This window comes from Lithobates pipiens, unplaced genomic scaffold (assembly GCF_037356315.1).
Source record: "Lithobates pipiens isolate NorthernLeopardFrog02 unplaced genomic scaffold, aLitPip1_a1.2 Scaffold_13, whole genome shotgun sequence".
NCBI classification, from domain to species: Eukaryota; Metazoa; Chordata; class Amphibia; order Anura; family Ranidae; genus Lithobates; species Lithobates pipiens.
Window position 1 is genome coordinate 242,594,156 of NW_027507718.1, and position 19,921 is coordinate 242,614,076.

Below are 19,921 nucleotides of genomic sequence, written 5' to 3' on the forward strand. Positions count from 1 at the left end.
CATCTTATGAGCATTTAAAATACTTGATTTTTCTGTGCTTTTACCTGCAATGAGAAGTGTAATTTGTGTATTGTACTGATTTACAGCACAACAGTCCTGAGAGATAATAGGGTAGAACAGAGGTGTGTTCAAAATGGATACACAGTACTTTGGAGCTTAGGGCCTACCACTGCGCTGTTTGGGCTAACTTGACCACCAGATAATAGAACCAAAGGTTAGGGAGACCAAGGCTGCCCGAATGCTGTGGCATGTACAAAAGATGTTCCATGAAAGAAGTTTGAGATTATTCATTAGGTAAAGTTGTGTATAACATGAGGACAAGTATGGGACTCAGAAGGGGGAAGACCTGGGGGGGAGGAACCTGAATACAGAGAGCCACGGTCATCAAGTAACTATAGGTGAATTCCATGTACCATATTGGGCAAGTAAAACATCCCTCTGCACCGGCCTTGTCAGCAGGGTGCAGATGGAGATTTAAAAAAAAAAGGGAAAAAGGAAAAAAAAAACAGTCCAAAAAAGTAACAGTTCAAGAACCCAACACCCTGTTTGCTCCAGGCCAACTGAACCGAAAAACTGCTGGAGAAACTTTGATCTCAGAAACAGAAAAGCATTAGTGGATAGTTCCAAGAGTTCTTCCACTCAAGTGGGGATTTTAAAGATAGACGTGCAGTTCAGTGCATACAAGACAGAACCAGAGCTTCCGCATCTACCGCATTGTTGTACTGGGGTGGCATGGCGCATTCCCCACATCCGATAAGGCAGTCTCTGCAGGAGGGGAAGGTATTGACGGATCGTCTTGACATCAGGTAATATTACTTCCAGTAAAACATCCAGCAGTTATGTAAACAGACCAGTGATACTACATCTCGGGCATTAGTCACATTATATATCCAACACTCTCACCTTTCTATGCAATGGTGTTGAGCCAGTCCACAGGGGAGTCAAAGAATTTGCTGGCCCCTCGATGAATAACTTTCAGGCGACTGGAATATAGCATACTGTACACCAGATTTTTCTCCCTGAGACGCTTGCGGATATTTGTAAAAGATTGCCTCTTGTTTTGCAGCTCCGGAGAAAAGTCAGGATATAAATGTATGATAGCATTATCATGTTTCAGTTCAGGGTGTTTACAAGCCTCTGCCAGGATGAGATCCCTATACCTGAAGTTGAGCAGGCGAACCAGAAAGGCACGTGGCCATGCGCCAGCAGGCATCTGACCAGTGGGCACCCTGTGTGCGTGCTCCACAACATATACAGATGACAATTTCTGCAGGCCCAGGAGTTGTTTGAAAAAGGTTTCAGCAAACACAACAGGGTTCTGTCCCTCTGCACCCTCAGGGAGCCCATATAGTCGTATAGCCTTATAGTGGACCAGTACAGTATGGTTAGCCAGAAAACCAGCAACTGTCCTGCAAAGGCCATCCTCCAGTTACACTAATGTAAATCCTATTACAGAGGGCTATATTGTTACTCTGTTGTTCAGCAGTGTGCCATAATGTTCTTCCATTGTAATTACTATGACTCTGAACCGTTACTATAACATTTCTACAGTTACTATACCCCTGCACGTTTATTTTGCATGCATATGAGGGATTCTGTCATAAATGTCAATTGAGAGAGAGTACTTTCCTTCACATGGTGTAGGAATGTTCCAAAGTTAGACCCTTGTGATCTATGGTAACCGAGTTCATCGCTGATAAGTTTGGTTTCCCCAATGTATGCATCCCCTAGATATGCCTATTTGGAGTTATTAAGGATGAGGAGATGGATGCAGCTATGAAATTATTCCTTAGACTTATTTTTTTTTATGTCCGCAAGCTCATAGCAAGGAGGTAGATATATATATACGGAAAACTTGACTCAGGGGATGTGGTCGAAATTAGTTAATGCAGATATTGAACTTTATCGGATGATATACAAGGACTGGGGGGGGTTGCCAAAAAATTCAGGAAGGTTTGGTCCTGATGGGTGGACACTACTGACATGTTAGAGGTGGTGGTAGATATTATAAGGTTCATGAGTAGGGAGAAGATGGGATACTTATTCTTGTGATCTGGTTGTTATAGATATGGTATCGCACGCTTGAAGGACCTGAGGTGAATGAAATTGTTTCATTTTGTCTGATTTTGTTTCTTGTTCTATGTTTAAATGTTAAGGCTGGTCATGGCTTTTTTTGTAGGGAAGGGATAACAATTTAAAAATGCTACTTAACAGGCTCTGTGGTGCATTGTTGGTCTGTAAAAGGGATTAGGGAGTACAATTGGTGCTTATATATTTTATACAAACTGTGTGTTGGTAAATGTATGCATGGATCTTTTCATGTTCTTCGGGTTACTGTATGTAACCTTAATTGTCTGCTAATAAAAAAACGTAAAAAACAAACAAAACATTTTTACAGTGAAAAGACTCTGCGTGTGTGTGGTCCCTCCTGAGCAGGCACCTTGTTTGAGGCCCCACCTATGGTTGACAACTGGCTCTTAGTTGTACTCCTGAGTTGTAACTCTATCACATAATGTATACCAGAAGCGACCTTGTTTCCCCATTGGTACTATCAGGAAGTTGGTCTAGAATAGAATGTAGAGCTGAAAGAGGCTGGTGAAGATGCAAAAAGGCTGATAAAATGGTAAAAACAGAACTTCGTGGAAAATGGAAATTTTATAACACGTAATATTTTAGCAAAATAAATGTCATCCAGTTGGGGTTAACATTGACTTCAAGTTTCATGCCAAATATGAGATTGATTATGTAGGTGTCTTCTGCAGAGCTCTGTGAGAAGCTCCTTTTTTTCCTACAAAGTAGCTTGTATGTTAAATGTAAGGATTCTTTAAGAAGTTTATATCTGTCATGTATGTGTTTATTTTGCCTCTGTCTGTTTACACCTTGATCCCCACCAGATCTTTTAACAGCCGCAGAATGTGAATTGGAACTTTTCATCTGTAAGTGTGATGATGGATATACTGAAACTGCAATGCATGCACACACATATCATGTACACATGCTTTTGCTATCTCAGGAACCTGGTGGTCACGGCTAGTCCACACCACAGGTCTAGGTTGTACTTCTAAAGATAAATCCACCACTGTGTATTAATATTTTTAAAAAGGTGAAAAGTTAAGCCATTAGACTTTCTGTACATGCGGTTTCTTGGTTGCAAGGGAGCCAAGGTCAACACAAATACAGAAGAGTTCATGTTTCTGTCTCGTCTGTGGTGAACTGTTGAAATGGTACATGGGTGCAACTTTGCAAGCAAGTGAAGTGCAAAGATGTAAAAATCTTACCACAAGGATTAAAGATACATAAAAGATGTGTAGAGTTTCATAAAATTGAACTCTAGGCAGATATAAAAGACACACATCAATGCAGCTCTGTAGTCATGAATTAAACATAAAAATTGCTTTTTAAATGTAATTAGTGTCAGTAACTGAATTTGACTTGGTGTCAGTCACCTGACTTGCAACCCCTTTTTCAATAGCACTCAGACTCGGGGTGGAAGATTTAAGACTGAAAGCCAATCAAGTGTACTGCATGCAAAGGTACTGACAAGTAGTAATGAATCAAACTCCCCTTTATCCACTTCCAGTATGCTGAATTCACATGCAGTTAGCTGGTTATTTCTTGTCTTATCTAATACAATAAATGAGTTCAAGGTTTTGTTCGAACATAAGTTCCGACCAAATTTTGGCTATTTTGCTGTGTAGCCTGTTCGGCAGGAGCGGAACATCATATACAGTATCTCACAAAAGTGAGTACACCCCTACGTTTTTGTAAATATTTTATTCTATCTTTTCATGTGACAACACTGAAGAAATGCCACTTTGCTACAATGTAAAGTAGTGAGTGTACAGCTTGTATAACAGTGTCAATTTGCTGTCCCCTCAAAATAACCCAATACACAGCCATTAATGTCTAAACCGCTGGCAACAAAAGTGAGTACACCCCTAAATTAAAATGTCCAAATTGGACCCAAAGTGTCAATATTTACAGTATATCAGCCGTCTATCTGTCAATTGTTGCTAAGGAAGTCAGACAGGTGATGTCATTGTACACTAGTCAGCGATGGGATATGTAAATCAGTCATCAGGATTTGACCTTTTGCTGGGCATGGGATGTTGTTCATTGTGATTGATGTGGATTTTCATCACTGGACGACATGGTTTATGGATGTACATCTTTAGACATTTTTTAAAAAATAAAGGACTCATCAAAAACTGTGTAAGTTTCTTCATCTACTGTTCGTTTTGTGTAAATGAGAAGGTTTTTTTTTTTGCATGGGGGTTTCCTCTTATCAAACCCTTTAGGTCTGGTGTGGAATTTGGAGGCGGTACACTACATTTTGTGTTTTTTTTTTCTTTCATCTAATTACCCTGCCCCCATGTTTATCTGTGATTTGGCGTGTGACTGGACACTCACCTTAAAATCCATACCAGACCCCAAGGGCCTGGTATGGATTGAGGGAGGACCCCCACACAGTTTTAAAAAAAATAATAATAATTTAAACCGGCATTTTTTTTTTTTTTTGTCCTCCTGACAGCAGATGAGTCATGGTTGTTCAAGTGTTATTAAATCCACAACAGTAAAACAGTCTGTATATGCAGTAGAACATCCTCTGCATTGTGTAAAAAGGCTGCTTGATTCTGTCTTCTCTTAACCTCCCTTTTTTTCATGTTTCATGCTGAACAGAGCCTTAGGGACAAGCTGCACATGCTCAGTTTAGTGTGTACTGCTAGAGAGTTTTTTTTTTCCTTTGGAGAGTGCATGTGATCAGCACAGTGCCAATCAGCACAGACAAAGGGTCAGTGGTCCTGCAGCCTCATAGGACAATCAGGGGAAAATGTAAAGTCCTCCTACAAGCTAGAGATGGGCCGAACACCCCCCTGCTCGGTTCACAGCAGAACTTCCGAATGGGAAAAGTTGTGCCCTGACACCATTGAAGTCTATGGGAGCCGACCATGATATATCAAAAGTGCCCATTTTGAAGGCTTATATACAAGCAATTTTTTATTATTGTTTTTTTCAGAGCAGTGATTTTATTGATGCTTAAAGTGCAACAATAAATATGAAAAATTCCTTTAAATACAGGGCCTGGGAGGGGGGGAGTCTGCCTGTGGCAGATCTGTATCTGTTACTGGTGTAAATATGGTCCGGGGACACACTGGGTACCTTTGCTGCCACTGTGATTCTGCTAGTTGTCCAGTGTGCTCCTGTTCCTTTAAGAGGGATTGGGCTGCCTCCAGGCCCACCTGCCCCTCATCTATCCATTGAATACATGTGCTCCCACTGTGGAGACGCTCATAAATTCAGTAGTAGGGATGAGCCGAACACCCCCCAGTTCGGTAAAACAGGCAAAAAATCCATTTGAACACACAAACACTGTTAAAGTCTATGAGACACGAACATGAATAATCAAAAGTGCTAATTTTAAAGGTGTATATGCATGGTATTGTCATAAAAAGTGTTTGGAGACCTGGGTCCTGCCCCAGGGGACATGTATCAATCCAAAAAAAGTTTTAAAAATTGTTGTTTTTTCAGGAGCAGTGATTTTAATAATGCTTAAAGTGAAACAATAAAAGTGAAATATTCCTTTAAATTTTCATACCTGGGGGTGTCTATAGTATGCCTGTAAAGTGGAGCATGTTTCCCATGTTTAGAACAGTTCCAAAGCAAAATGACAAGGAAAAGGAAAAAAAGTAATTTAAAAGTACTCGTGGCTATAATAAATTGTCAGTCCGGGCAATACACATAAAAGTAATTGAAAAAAATGGCATGGGATTATGGGATTCCCTCACAGTCCATTACCAGGCCCGTTGGGTTTGGTATGCATATTAATGGGAACCCTACACCAAAATTTTTTTTAAAACAGCGTGGGGGTCCCCCTCAAAATCCACACCAGACCCTTCAGGTCTGGTATGGATTTTAAGGGAAACCCTGTGCCAAACTTAAAAAAAAAGGCGTGGGGGTCCCCCCAAAAATCCATACCAGACCCTTATCCAAGCATGCAACCTGGCAGGCCACAGGAAAAGAGGGGGATGGGAGAGCACCCCCCTCCATACCAGGTCACATGCCCTCAACATGGGGAGGATGCTTTGGGGTAGTGGCCCCCCAAAGCACCTTGCCCCCATGTTGATGGGGACAAGGGCCTCATCCCCACAACCCATGCCCGGTGGTTGTGGAGGTCTGTGGGTGGGGGGCTTATTGGAATCTGGAAGCCCCCTTTAACAAGAGGACCCCCAGATCCTGGCATCCCCCCTGTGTGAAATGGTAACGGGGTACAAATGTACCCCTACCATTTCACAAAAAAAGTGTCCTTTATTAAAAAATGTAAAAATAAAAGTGTCCCACAAAGTCCATTCATCTTCTTCTCTCACTCCGACGGACCGAAAAAAAAAGAAAAGCTGCATGCCACCACTGATCTGCCTCCATAGGAGGCACCCGCTGTAATGACCGGTCTCTCAGGTGACAGTTCTTTTATAACTAAGGGCAGGGCCACACGATGATGTCACCGTTGACGCCACCCCCTCTGACACATGGGGACATCTCTATGGCTTACCCATAGCGTCAGAGGAGGGCTGAGCCATCCGGTGATGTAACTGAGTGACCCCGCACCCCTCTGATGTGGCATGGGGTTCCCCTTAAAATCCATATCAGACCTCCCCACCCTCACACTCTTTTATTTTTTTACTACTTTTACCAAAAAAAAATTATTCTGCAGTCAGCGGGGAAGCCCGTTGACAGCTGATGACTCATCGGTTGTTAAGGACACCGTGGCCGACATCCCGGCCCCACTCCTTAACAACCAGATTTTACTGCGCAGTACATTGCAGGGCATTCTGCGGGATGAACACCCACCAAACGTCCTGCAAAATCGGGTGTTTCCCGGATTGGGCGAACAGCCAATGTTCAGCCCAAACTCATGCTCTGGCCCGAACCGTTTACCCAACACTACTACAAGCTTTAACCAGACACTGATATTAGTCACAAGACTGCTATATACTGCTGATGAGAAAAGGTATTTAGCAGTTTATATTTACTAAAATAATTATTTTTCCATGTTCTGTGTACTGTGGGAGACCAGATATAGTGAATGCAGGGTCCTGGGTTTAGTAACACTCTTTAACAGCTCTTCTTAATGAAACAAAATTAAATAATGCATTCCTTAAAGTGGTTGTAAAATCAGAAGGTTTTTTTTTATCTTACTGCATTCTATGCAGTAAGATAAAAAGCCTTCTGTGTGCAGCAGCCCCCCTCAGCTCCCCTAATACCTGAGCCCCATCTAGATTGACTGATGGCTGCACAGGACTCCTCTCCTCATTGGCAGCAGCATGGTTTCATTGGCTCCCGCTGCTGTCAATCAAAGTCAGTCAGCCAATGAGGAGAGAAGGTGGTGGGCTGGTCGCAGCTCCGTGTCTGAATGGAAACAGGGAGCTGCGGTTCAGCTCAGATGTCCCATAGCAAGCTACTGTGGGGGCACTCAACAGAAAGGATGGACCAAGAGAGACGAAAAAGGACCCGAGAAGAGGAGAATCTGGGTTGCTCTGTGCAAATCCATGGCATGTTTGTTTTTTTAAGTATTAGGCCGCGTACACACGGGCGGACTGTCTGCCGAAACTAAGTTCGTCAAACAGTCCGCTCAAACTTTTGGATGAACGAACACGCCCACACACGGCACTTTTTGAGCGGACAAATACGGCAAACTTTGTTCGTCATACTAAGTCCACGCAACTTTTGAAATGAACGGACTCGCCCACACACGAGGCAACAGTCTGCTCATTTCAAGTGCGTGTGCAGGTAGGCGGGGCCCGCGACGGAGACGTCGCGGGCTCCGCCGCCTGGAATGAACTTAAAGGGGAACCCCAACGCCGAAAAAAATCGGCGTGGGGGTCCCCCCAAAGTCCACAACAGACCCTTGTCCGAGCACGCTACCCGGCCGGCCAGGAAAGGGGGGCGAGCGAGCGCGCCCCCCCTCCCGAGCCGTACCAGGCCGCGTGCCCTCAACATGGGGGGTGCCTTGGGGAAGGGGGGGCCGCGCGGCCCCCCCACCCCAAAGCACCTTGTCCCCATGTTGATGAGGACAAGGGCCTCTTCCCGACAACCCTGGCCGTTGGTTGTCGGGGTCTGCGGGCGGGGGGCTTATCGGAATCCGGGAGCCCCCTTTAATAAGGGGGCCCCCGGATACCGGCCCCCCACCCTATGTGAATGAGTATGGGGTACAATGTACCCCTACCCATTCACCTGTAAAATAAAAGTACCCAAAAAAAAACACAACACACGAGATAAAATATTTTATTGCACAGCTCCGGGGGTCTTCCGTCTTCGGGGGTCTTCTCGCCGGACTCCTCCGCTGTCTTCGTGTAGCTCTTTTGCTAGCGGAGGAGTCCGGCTTTCTTCCTCCCCGCCGCCGGCCTCTTCTCCCGACTTCGGGGGTCTTGTCCCCCTCTTCGGTTCTTCTGCCGGGCCACCGCGCCTTCTTATAGCTCTTTTGCAGGCGGTGGCCCGGTCTTCTGTCGCCGCCGCCTTCCGTTCTTCTGCCGGGCCACCGCGCCTTCTTATAGCTCTTTTGCAGGCGGTGGCCCGGTCTTCTGTCGCCGCTGTCGCCTTCCGGTCGCCTTCCGGTCGCCTTCCGTTCTTCTTCTTGTTCTTCTTCTTCTTCTCCAGGAGATGTTGACACGTCGCTCTCTCCGGCCGGAATGCCAGAGCCGCGCTGTGCGGCCACTTATATAGTGACAATGGGGCGGTGTCACATGGTATATGTCACATGGGTTGGTCACATGGGTTGATGTCACATGGGGACTATGACATCGTAAGGGGGCGGGGTCACCATGTGACCAACCCATGTGACATATACCATGTGACACCGCCCCATTGTCACTATATAAGTGGCCGCACAGCGCGGCTCTGGCATTCCGGCCGGAGAGAGTGACGTGTCAACATCTCCTGGAGAAGAAGAAGAAGAACAAGAAGAAGAACGGAAGGCGACCGGAAGGCGACCGGAAGGCGACAGCGGCGACAGAAGACCGGGCCACCGCCTGCAAAAGAGCTATAAGAAGGCGCAGTGGCCCGGCAGAAGAACCGAAGAGGGGGGCAAGACCACCGAAGTCGGGAGAAGAGACAGGCGGCGGGGAGGAAGAAAGCCGGACTCCTCCGCTAGCAAAAGAGCTACATGAAGATAGCGGAGGAGTCCGGCGAGAAGACCCCCGAAGACGGAAGACCCCCGGAGCTGTGCAATAAAATATTTTATCTCGTGTGTTGTGTTTTTTTTTTGGGGTACTTTTATTTTACAGGTGAATGGGTAGGGGTACATTGTACCCCATACTCATTCACATAGGGTGGGGGGCCGGTATCCGGGGGCCCCCTTATTAAAGGGGGCTCCCGGATTCCGATAAGCCCCCCGCCCGCAGACCCCGACAACCAACGGCCAGGGTTGTCGGGAAGAGGCCCTTGTCCTCATCAACATGGGGACAAGGTGCTTTGGGGTGGGGGGGCCGCGCGGCCCCCCTTCCCCAAGGCACCCCCCATGTTGAGGGCACGCGGCCTGGTACGGCTCGGGAGGGGGGGCGCGCTCGCTCGCCTCCATTTCCTGGCCGGCCGGGTAGCGTGCTCGGACAAGGGTCTGTTGTGGACTTTGGGGGGACCCCCACGCCGATTTTTTTCGGCGTTGGGGTTCCCCTTTAAGTCCATACCAGGCGGTGGGGCCAGCGACGTCTCCTTCGCGGGCCCCGCCTACCTGGAGACGCGCTCGTAATGAGCAGACTTTCCTCCGAGCGGGAACAGTTTGCTCATTTCGAAAGTGGCCTACACACGGGCGGACTGTTCGCTCAAACAAAGTTTCAGCGGACAGTTTTTCGGAATTTCCGAAAAACTTTGTTCGTCAAACTGTCCGCTGAAACTGTCCGCTGAAGCCCCACACACGAGCGGACTGTCCGCTGAAACACTGTTCAGCGGACAAAGTTGAGCGAACAGTCCGCCCGTGTGTACGCGGCCTAACTTTAATTTATTTTCAACTTTTTTCAGATTAATTTCCATGCATTACTATGTCCATTTGGAAACATCCAAATCTCCAAAATTGAAATTTGTTGATGAAAACACAAACTCTGACCAAACCTGAAAAATGAATTGCAGTTCAGCTAACTACAGTAGAGCTATATACTAAATTTAGTTAGCCCAGGGCAGAGGCGCTACATTAGCTTTAGTATTTATATGTTGTAAAACCCCAAAATTCTCTATGTTTTTATTTCTAGGTTACAAAAGATGACATTGTGACAAAAGCTAAACACACATAATTTGAAGCACCCCAAAACAGATTCAATGGTTCCCACTTACAGAATGCAACTCTATTTTAGAAGATTTACTGTAAGTATGATCAAATCTGTCCTCTGACAATTACAAACTATTTACCATTATATACAGTAGTATTCATAGCAATGTCTTTCTGATTTTAACAGATATTAGTCATAGCTGCCTTTGATGTCAGCAGTAAATAGGGCTGAGCACAGCTGCTAACACTTCGTTGACATTGTTTTTTTATTAAGAGGAAAATTATTTAGTTAAGAATTAATCACAGCACTTCAAAACAATGACACATTTGTACAGGACGAATGAGTAATATTTGACAATATTTAGCATCGCCTGTGTCAGGAAACTCTGTTAATAAGATAACTTATTAAGATTTGTGATATTTTCACTCCACTTTATCTCTAAGGGCCGGTGCACACAGCGATGCGCGGCGAGGCGTCTCCGACTTGCCTCGCCGCGACTTGCACGGACCTCAGCGGCGACTTGCAGAGGACTTCTGTATAGAAGTCAATGCAAGTCGCCCCCGAAGTCGCCCCAAAGTAGTACAGGAACCTTTTTTCTGAGTCGGAGCGACTCGAGTCGCTCCTCTCAGAACGGTTCCATTGTACAGAATGGGGGCGACTTGCGGGAGCGAGGCGAGGCGAGCCATGTCGCCTCGCCTCGCGCCGCAGTGTGAACCGGCCCTTAATGTTTTACAAAAACCAAACTCATATCAAAAGATTTATCAACATGAGCACGCTTACACCCAAAGCATGCTCATAATTTTTTTTTTCAAATCCAATAAACTTCACCTCCGTAACATCTCTCAAATCTGCCCTTTTTTAACAAATGAAACCATCAAGCTTCTCATTCACTCCCTCGTTATCTCTCGCCTTGACTATTGCAACTGCCTTCTCACTGGCCTACCTCTCCATAGGCTATACCCTCTTCAGTCTATCATGAATGCTGCTGCCAGGCTTATCCATCTTACCAACCGTTCAGTGTCTGCCAACCCTCTCCTCCAATCTCTACACTGGCACTCCCAATCGCCCAGCGAATTAAATTCAAAATACTAACCACAACATACAAAGCCATTCACAACTCTGCCCTGAGCTACATCACCAATCTTAATACTTCATATTCCCATTGCACATGTTCCTGGATAAGCTCTCAAAATGTGAATGCTGCAGCAACAACCAGCTGGATACCGGTTCAAGTCACAAAGTAGATATTTGCCAGCATACTATGGATCGACACAAAGTAGCGTCCAAACAGATAGTTTATTGCATGATCACAACACGAGGAGAGTGTAACGTTTCAGAGTCACACAGGACCCCTTTGTCCTGTGATAAACGTGGGGTAACAGTGAAAAGAATTTAAATAACCATCAACGAATCAGTAAAGAAAGATAACCAAAACTCCTCCCACCCCCAGATAGGTATGAATCCCACCAAAAGACTCAAAAAAATGAGCATGATATCACAGATTTGAGAAAAAACATATGAGAAGAGGGGGCTACCAAATAACATACTGTAGCGCCGGCTCCTGAAGAGCATGCGCTATGTGTTGTAATTTAACCTTACCCTTAAACTGCAGTTTGGTTTTGGGTTCAATTATTCTAAATTTAGACCCCAGCACCAGTCTAGCTGGATTGCCTGGTGTTCTGCCTGACCATAGGTGGCGCTGTCATCATGGCAGGGTGCAGAACGCAGTCTAGTTGGGTGCATTAAGGTTACTCTCTCTCAGAACCAGCCCAGTGGGAGTGTAACTCTTGCTGTACCTTCTGGGAGAGAGTACTTAAGGTGCGGATGTCCCGTGTTTAGGGGTTCTGGTCCAGAAGTGTTTTCTGACTGTTTGGTCCTGGTCCTCCTGACCAGCCCCCAGGAATGCCATGGCCTGGGGTGCAGGTCCACCCGACTTCAAACCTCGGGGCTGGCTAGCCCGAGGTAAGGAAACTGAAGGAAGGATTTGGAGGTGGTCCGGTGCCGTCTCGGTTTGTGGAGAGGCCCAGCAACTGTGAAGGTTTCCAGGGGAGGACTCTTTGGGAGAAGGCCATGCAAGGGTTGGCTTCTCAACAAGAGCCTGGACCAGTTGGAAGACCCCAAGTGAATCCAATCTCGTGCGGTATCGCCGGACCGGCTGCCAGACAATGGTATCATATGAGGGTTCCACAAGTTGTCTACAATCTTTCAGTTTTACCAATGTGTTCTACACCAAGTCTTTGGCAGAAACTTGTATCTGATTTAAAGTGGAGGGCCACCCTGAAATAAAAAATTCCATTAAAAATTAGAAATAAATCAGAACAAAAAAAATGAAAGAAATTTATTTTTTTTTACTTACCAGAAATGCCTGTTGCTAGGCACATCATCCTAATCTGCCTCTTCCTCCTCCGCGGAGATCTTCTTTCTTCTCTACTCCATGCGGCGTCTTCTGGGTAATGGGTCGCGCTGTGTTCTGGGAACTGTGTGTCCCAGAACACAGCGCACCCCATTCACAAAGCGCTGCGCGACTCGTGCATGAGCAGTAGGAAATGGACAGTGAAGCCGCAAGGCTCCACTACCTGTTTCCCTTAGCCAAAATGGCGGCGCCGGGACCCGAGACCGAGGGACGGGTCAGCCTCGGGCGGCCGACATCGCGGGCACCCTGGACAGGTAAGTGTGCTTATTAAAAGTCAGCAGCTACAGTGTTTGCAGCTGCTGACTTTTAATTTTTTTTTTTTTAAACCGCCCCTCCTCTTTAAACACCTTGTTGGCTGCTAGACCTGGTGAGACAGGACTATCCAATAAGGGTGAGGATCCGGCTGTGAGTGGCTATTCTCTGGATTTCCTGATATGAGAGAAGTGCTTTTTTCATACTGACTTAGCACTAAGAGTACCTGGATTTTTCCTACGTAAACCCTCTAACCCTACATTGAGAGATTGTGTTCGTTAATTATTTCTTTTGCAAATAAAAATCCCTTCGAGTGGATCTGGTATCAGTCTCTGCAGCTCTTGGTGGGCCATCTACCTTGGGAAACCCCTAGACAGACACGAGGTGAAGAAGGTAACGGTAAGCCCAATTAAATCAGCCGCTTCTTCGGGAGTCATTGCTACAATACTATCACTACCTGACCATGTCCTGACTAGGGGGGCTATTATCAAACGAACTAATACCTATTTTTTTTCTCTTAGGCCGCGTACACACGGGCGGACTGTTCGCCCAACTTTGTCCGCTGAACAGTGTTTCAGCAGACAGTCCGCTCGTGTGTGGGCTTCAGCGGACAGTTTCAGCGGACAGTCTGACGAACAAAGTTTTTCGGAATTCCCGTAAGACAGTCCGCTGAAACTTGGTTTGAGCGGACAGTCCGCTCGTGTGTAGGCTTGTTCGACAAACTAAGTTTCGCGCATGCTCAGAAAGGATTTACACGGCGAAGGTTGCATTGCAGTGTATTGGACGTCGAATTTCTCGTCCCGTCGTACGTGCCGTTCACGTCATCGCGCACGCTTTTAGCGGACTGTTCGTTCATCGTGTGTGGTCAAGTCCGCTCATGCAAATTTTGAGCGGACTGTTTGTCGGATTGTTTGACAAACTAAGTTGGGCGAACAGTCCGCCCGTGTGTACGCGGCCTTAGTCATATTTTATTTGGGCTCCCTCAAACAAACTGCATTTGGAAGCCCCTCACACACATGTTATTCACCATTCTGCCCCCCAAAAAAAGAAAAAAACAAAAAAACAAAAAAATCCAGCAACCTCTAAGTCCAAAAAAATACAGTATCTCTCCTGCTGATAATAATAATACTAATATCTCTCCTCCTCCCCCTACCCCCTCCCTCCATTCCCTGGGGACCACCCACAGTTACATGCATCACTTCCCATCCCGAGAATTCGACAGCCGCACAGTGCATTTTCCTCCACCCTCTGGGTCCTCAACAATGAGAGTCTCTCTCTCTCCTCTGAATTTATAAAAAGGTTCCAGAGAGACCATATCTCCCTATATTTTTCTCCTTTCTGCCTTCCTGTCCACACCAGGTTCTGTAATCTGTTCAGCTCTTCCACCATCCTCACCCACATACCCACCGAAGGTGGCTGAGTCTTTTTCTATCTAAGCGGGATACATGATCTTGTTGCGTTAAAAAGATGACACAGAATAGAGTTATTATATATCTTGACTGGTATTTTAAGGTCATGTAACAGAAAAAAGGTTGGGTCCTTCAGAACCTCATAGTCACAAACCTTTTGGGTGATTCTTTCGGACTTCTCTCCAGTAGCTCCTAATTTTGCCACATGACCAAAAAAATGTCCAGCTTTCTTTCCGGCATGGCCAGCATCTATCAGAAGTGTCTGGGAAATATCTATGAAGCAGGGCCAGGGTTCGATACCACTGGGACAGAATCTTAAAATTAGTTTCTTGTATTTTTGTACATATTGACAATTAAAAAATAGATTATATTATCCCATTATGCTGCTCCTCGGTGAAGGCTCTATCCAGATCCAGCTCTCATTTTCGAAAAAATGGTTACTGGAAATCCACCCGAGGTGCTGTCAGCAAAGTATACATCCTCGAGATTGTGTGTGGGAGAAATCCTCTCTCCACACAGTAATCTTCGAAAGGGAGTAAATTCAGATTATAGCTATCTGGGATATTTAAAGAGTATAGAAAATGTCTAAGCTGGGCTGCTCGCCAAAAGTCCAATTGGAAACGACCGTTTCCAGCTGTCAATGCCTAATATATAGGCCATTCTCCTGATGTCCTTAGAGTTTCAAAAATTCTCTGGCATAGGTCCGGGAGGAATTGTGGGTTTCCCAAAATGGGGAATAATGGGGATTCTAGTGATGAAAGTATACACCTAGAATAGCCCAGAACATTGGCGTAGTGTGGGTCCAATCAGTGGATGTATTTTAATATAGGGTGGGAGCTCCCTATAACACCAGGGTGCTCTATGTAGCAATACCTTGCTCTGTTCCTTCTCCAGGTTCGGCCAAATTTTTGGGTCTCTGTGTCGGCACGAGTCAATCAAAGGTCCTGAATGTACTGCCTGGTAATACTTATACACATCTGATACCGCCAGTCCACCATATTGTTTGGGGAAGATCAACAGGTATCTATTAATCCTCGGTTTTTTATATGCCCAGATAAATTCAGTGAATAATGTATTTATCTGTTTAAATACTTTGTAGGTATATTGATAATTAATGCCTGGAGCAGGTACAAGAGCTTTGGTAGGATGTTCATTTTTATAACGCGACACCTCCCGAACTAAGAATGGAACCCCCTATGCCATTTCTCCAAACGTATCCACACTTTGCATAAAAGTGGTGGAAAATTGAGCTTAAATGTGCGTGTAAGGTGTACTGGGATCATAGTCCCAAGATATGTCAATGCTTTATCCGTCCACTTAAATTTATAGCTAGATTTTAATGTTTTATCAAAGTATTAGGGATGGCTATTCCCATTGCCTCTGACTTAGAAAAGTTAATCTTAAAATATGATAAAAAAAAACATATTTTTCTATTTCCTGAAAGAGGTTGGGGAGGGATATCAATGGGTTTGTTAGTGAAAAAAGCATGTCGTCTGCATTTGCTGAGATCATATGTTGGACACTGCCTAGTTTCCCTCCCTGTATATCTGAATTTGCCCGAATTGTACATAAAAAAGGTTCTAATGAAAGCGCAAAAAGAATAGGTGACAAGGGGCACCCCTGTCTGGTCCCATTAGTAACCATCAATGGGTGGGATAGAATTCCTAATCCATCTTAACATGTTGCCTCCTAGCCCCACATGTCGTAGCAATGAAAATATAAACTTCCAATTTACTCAAAGGCTTTCTCTGCATCTGTTCCTAAAAACACGCATGGGGTCTTAGCTGTATTAGCTAAATGGATTAAGTTCAAGGCCTTAATGGCATTATCCTTCCTCCCCGGGACAAACCCTACCTGATCCAAATGTACCCGGGAGGGCAGGTGTTCTTGCATGCGTGTCGCAATCTTTTTAGTGAAAATTTTTTAATCTGTGTTTAGGAGAGAGATTGGCCTATAGCTCCCGCATTGCAAGGGGTCCTTACCTTCTTTGGGTATTACGGTAACGTCGGCTCTCAAAGTTTCAGTATGAAAAATAAAGGTCAAATTGCTCAGTCCATTAAACATTTTTATGAGGTAGGACCCCAGAGTAGTCCTTAATTGTTTATAATTAGTGATGGACGAACTTCCGACGGGACGTTTCGCGAACGGGCCCCATTGACTTTAATGGGAGGCGAACTTTGCAAACCTACAGGTCAAATTTGCAGCCACAAAATAATTACTAGTTGTGCAAACATAGTCCCACCACATGGCCAATGACATAACACATGTATGAGGTGAATCTGGCATCGACAACTACAAGCATTCTTTTTTTATATGGGAAATTGTTGTGACAATTCAGGACTGTGGAGCGCATAAAGGCAATAGAGGAGAGGGAAGGTCAGGGTAGGCAAAGAGGGTGCAGGAGATGATCACCAGCAGTGTGACATACAGCAATGACACCTGCACCGTGATAGAGTCATCTGACAACAGCACCATGATAGAGAGCACTGACATCAGCAGCGTGACACAAAGCACTAACACCAGCACCGTGATATACAGCACTGACAGCAGCATCGTGATAGAGAGCACTGACATCAGCAGCGTGACATACAGCAATGACACCTGCACCGTGATAGAGTCATCTGACAACAGCACCGTGATAGAGAGCACTGACATCAGCAGCATGACATAAAGCACTCACACCAGCACCGTGATATACAGCACTGACAGCAGCACCGTGACAGAGAGCACTGACATCAGCAGCGTGACATACAGCAATGACACCTGCACCGTGATAGAGAGCACTGACAACAGCACCGTGATAGAGAGCACTGACATCAGCAGCGTGACATAAAGCACTCACACCAACAGCGTGACATACAGCAATGACACCTGCACCATGATAGAGTGATCTGACACCAGCACCGTGATAGAGGGCACTGACATCAGCAGCGTGACATAAAGCACTGACACCAGCACCGTGATATACAGCACTGACAGCAGCACCGTGATAGAGAGCACTGACATCAGCAGCGTGACATACAGCAATGACACCTGCACCGTGATAGAGTGATCTGACACCAGCACCTTGATAGAGAGCACTGACATCAGCAGCGTGACATAAAGCACTGACACCAGCACCGTGATATACAGCACTGACACCAGCACTGTGATAGAGAGCACTGACATCAGCAGCGTGACATACAGCATTGACACCTGCACCATAATAGAGTGATCTGACACCAGCACCGTGATAGAGAGCACTGACATCAGCAGCGTGACATAAAGCACTGACACCAGCACCGTGATATACCAGTCCTTAAGGATTAGCAGACTGTACCTCACTCAACCCTATATAGTGTAGTACCCTAGACCTTACCAGTTCTTATAAGGACCTTTGTGGAACAAGTAGGTTGTGATTGATTAGCAGACTGTACCTCAGTCCCTATACCGATAAAGGACTACTGCAGCAGTAGGGCAGCAGTCAGCAGTAGTGCACCTCAACCCTATGTATTGTGGACCTATACCAGTCCTTAAGGAATAGCAGACTGTACCTCACTCAACCCTATGTACTGTAGTACCCTAGACCTTACCAGTCCTTATAAGGACCTTTGTGTAACAAGTAGGTTGTGAATGATTAGCAGACTGTACCTCAGTCCCTATACTGATAAAGGACTACTGCAGCAGTAGGGCAGCAGTCAGCAGTAGTGCACCTCAACCCTATATAAATTGTGGACCTATACCAGTCCTTAAGGAATAGCAGACTGTACCTCACCCAACCCTATGTACTGTAGTACCCTAGACCTTACCAGTCCTTATAAGGACCTTTGTGGAACAAGTAGGTTGTGAATGATTAGCAGACTGTACCTCAGTCCCTATACTGATAAAGAACTACTGCAGCAGAAGGGCAGCAGTCAGCAGTAGTGCACCTCAACCCTATGTATTGTGGACCTATACCAGTCCTTAAGGAATAGCAGACTGTACCTCACTCAACCCTATGTACTGTAGTACCCTAGACCTTACCAGTCCTTATAAGGACCTTCGTGGAACAAGTAGGTTGTGAATGATTAGCAGACTGTACCTCAGTCCCTATACTGATAAAGGACTACTGCAGCAGTGGGGCAGCAGTCAGCAGTAGTGCACCTCAACCCTATATAAATTGTGGACCTATACCAGTCCTTAAGGAATAGCAGACTGTACCTCACTCAACCCTATGTACTGTAGTACCCTAGACCTTACCAGTCATTATAAGGACCTTTGTGGAACTAGTAGGTTGTGAATGATTAGCAGACTGTACCTCAGTCCCTATACTGATAAAGGACTACTGCAGCAGAAGGGCAGCAGTCAGCAGTAGTGCACCTCAACCCTATGTATTGTGGACCTATACCAGTCCTTAAGGAATAGCAGACTGTACCTCACTCAACCCTATGTACTGTAGTACCCTAGACCTTACCAGTCCTTATAAGGACCTTTGTGGAACAAGTAGGTTGTGAATGATTAGCAGACTGTACCTCAGTCCCTATACTGATAAAGGACTACTGCAGCAGTAGGGCAGCAGTCAGCAGTAGTGCACCTCAACCCTATATAAATTGTGGACCTATACCAGTCCTTAAGGAATAGCAGACTGTACCTCACCCAACCCTATGTACTGTAGTACCCTAGACCTTACCAGTCCTTATAAGGACCTTTGTGGAACTAGTAGGTTGTGAATGATTAGCAGACTGTACCTCAGTCCCTATACTGATAAAGGACTACTGCAGCAGAAGGGCAGCAGTCAGCAGTAGTGCACCTCAACCCTATGTATTGTGGACCTATACCAGTCCTTATGGAATAGCAGACTGTACCTCACTCAACCCTATGTACTGTAGTACCCTAGACCTTACCAGTCCTTACAAGGACCTTTGTGGAACAAGTAGGTTGTGAATGATTAGCAGACTGTACCTCAGTCCCTATACTGATAAAGGACTACTGCAGCAGTGGGGCAGCAGTCAGCAGTAGTGCACCTCAACCCTATGTATTGTGGACCTATACCAGTCCTTAAGGAATAGCAGACTGTACCTCACCCAACCCTATGTACTGTAGTACCATAGACCTTACCAGTCCTTATAAGGACCTTTGTGGAACTAGTAGGTTGTGAATGATTAGCAGACTGTACCTCAGTCCCTATACTGATAAAGGACTACTGCAGCAGAAGGGCAGCAGTCAGCAGTAGTGCACTTCAACCCTATATAAATTGTGGACCTATACCAGTCCTTAAGGAATAGCAGACTGTACCTCACCCAACCCTATGTACTGTAGTACCCTAGACCTTACCAGTCCTTATAAGGACCTTTGTGGAACTAGTAGGTTGTGAATGATTAGCTGACTGTCCCTGCAGTACACACCGTCCTGTCCCTCTCTCTACACTGACAAAAGACAGGCTGCTGCAAAAATCAGTAGCACAGCAGTGCCTCAAACCTATATCCTGAACTACACCTAACACCTATACCAGTCCTGAAAATAACTTTTGTGGACCAAATAGCTAGCGATTTGGGTCACTGCAGTCTCTCCCTGCTCCACACAGAAACCTCTCCCTATAGTGACAGTAGAAAGAATGTAAAATGGCCGCCGGATCG

At 45.6% G+C, this 19,921-nt stretch overlaps 1 long non-coding RNA gene across 1 annotated transcript in view; it reads left to right on the plus strand.

Moving 5' to 3' along the window:
* The window catches only part of LOC143976088 (uncharacterized), a 66,879-nt gene that overhangs the window by 14,629 nt on the left and 32,329 nt on the right, over positions 1-19,921 (plus strand). The window contains exon 2 of the long non-coding RNA XR_013272503.1: positions 10,236-10,347. This is a non-coding gene — a long non-coding RNA (uncharacterized LOC143976088). The remainder of the gene's footprint in view (positions 1-10,235; positions 10,348-19,921) is intronic.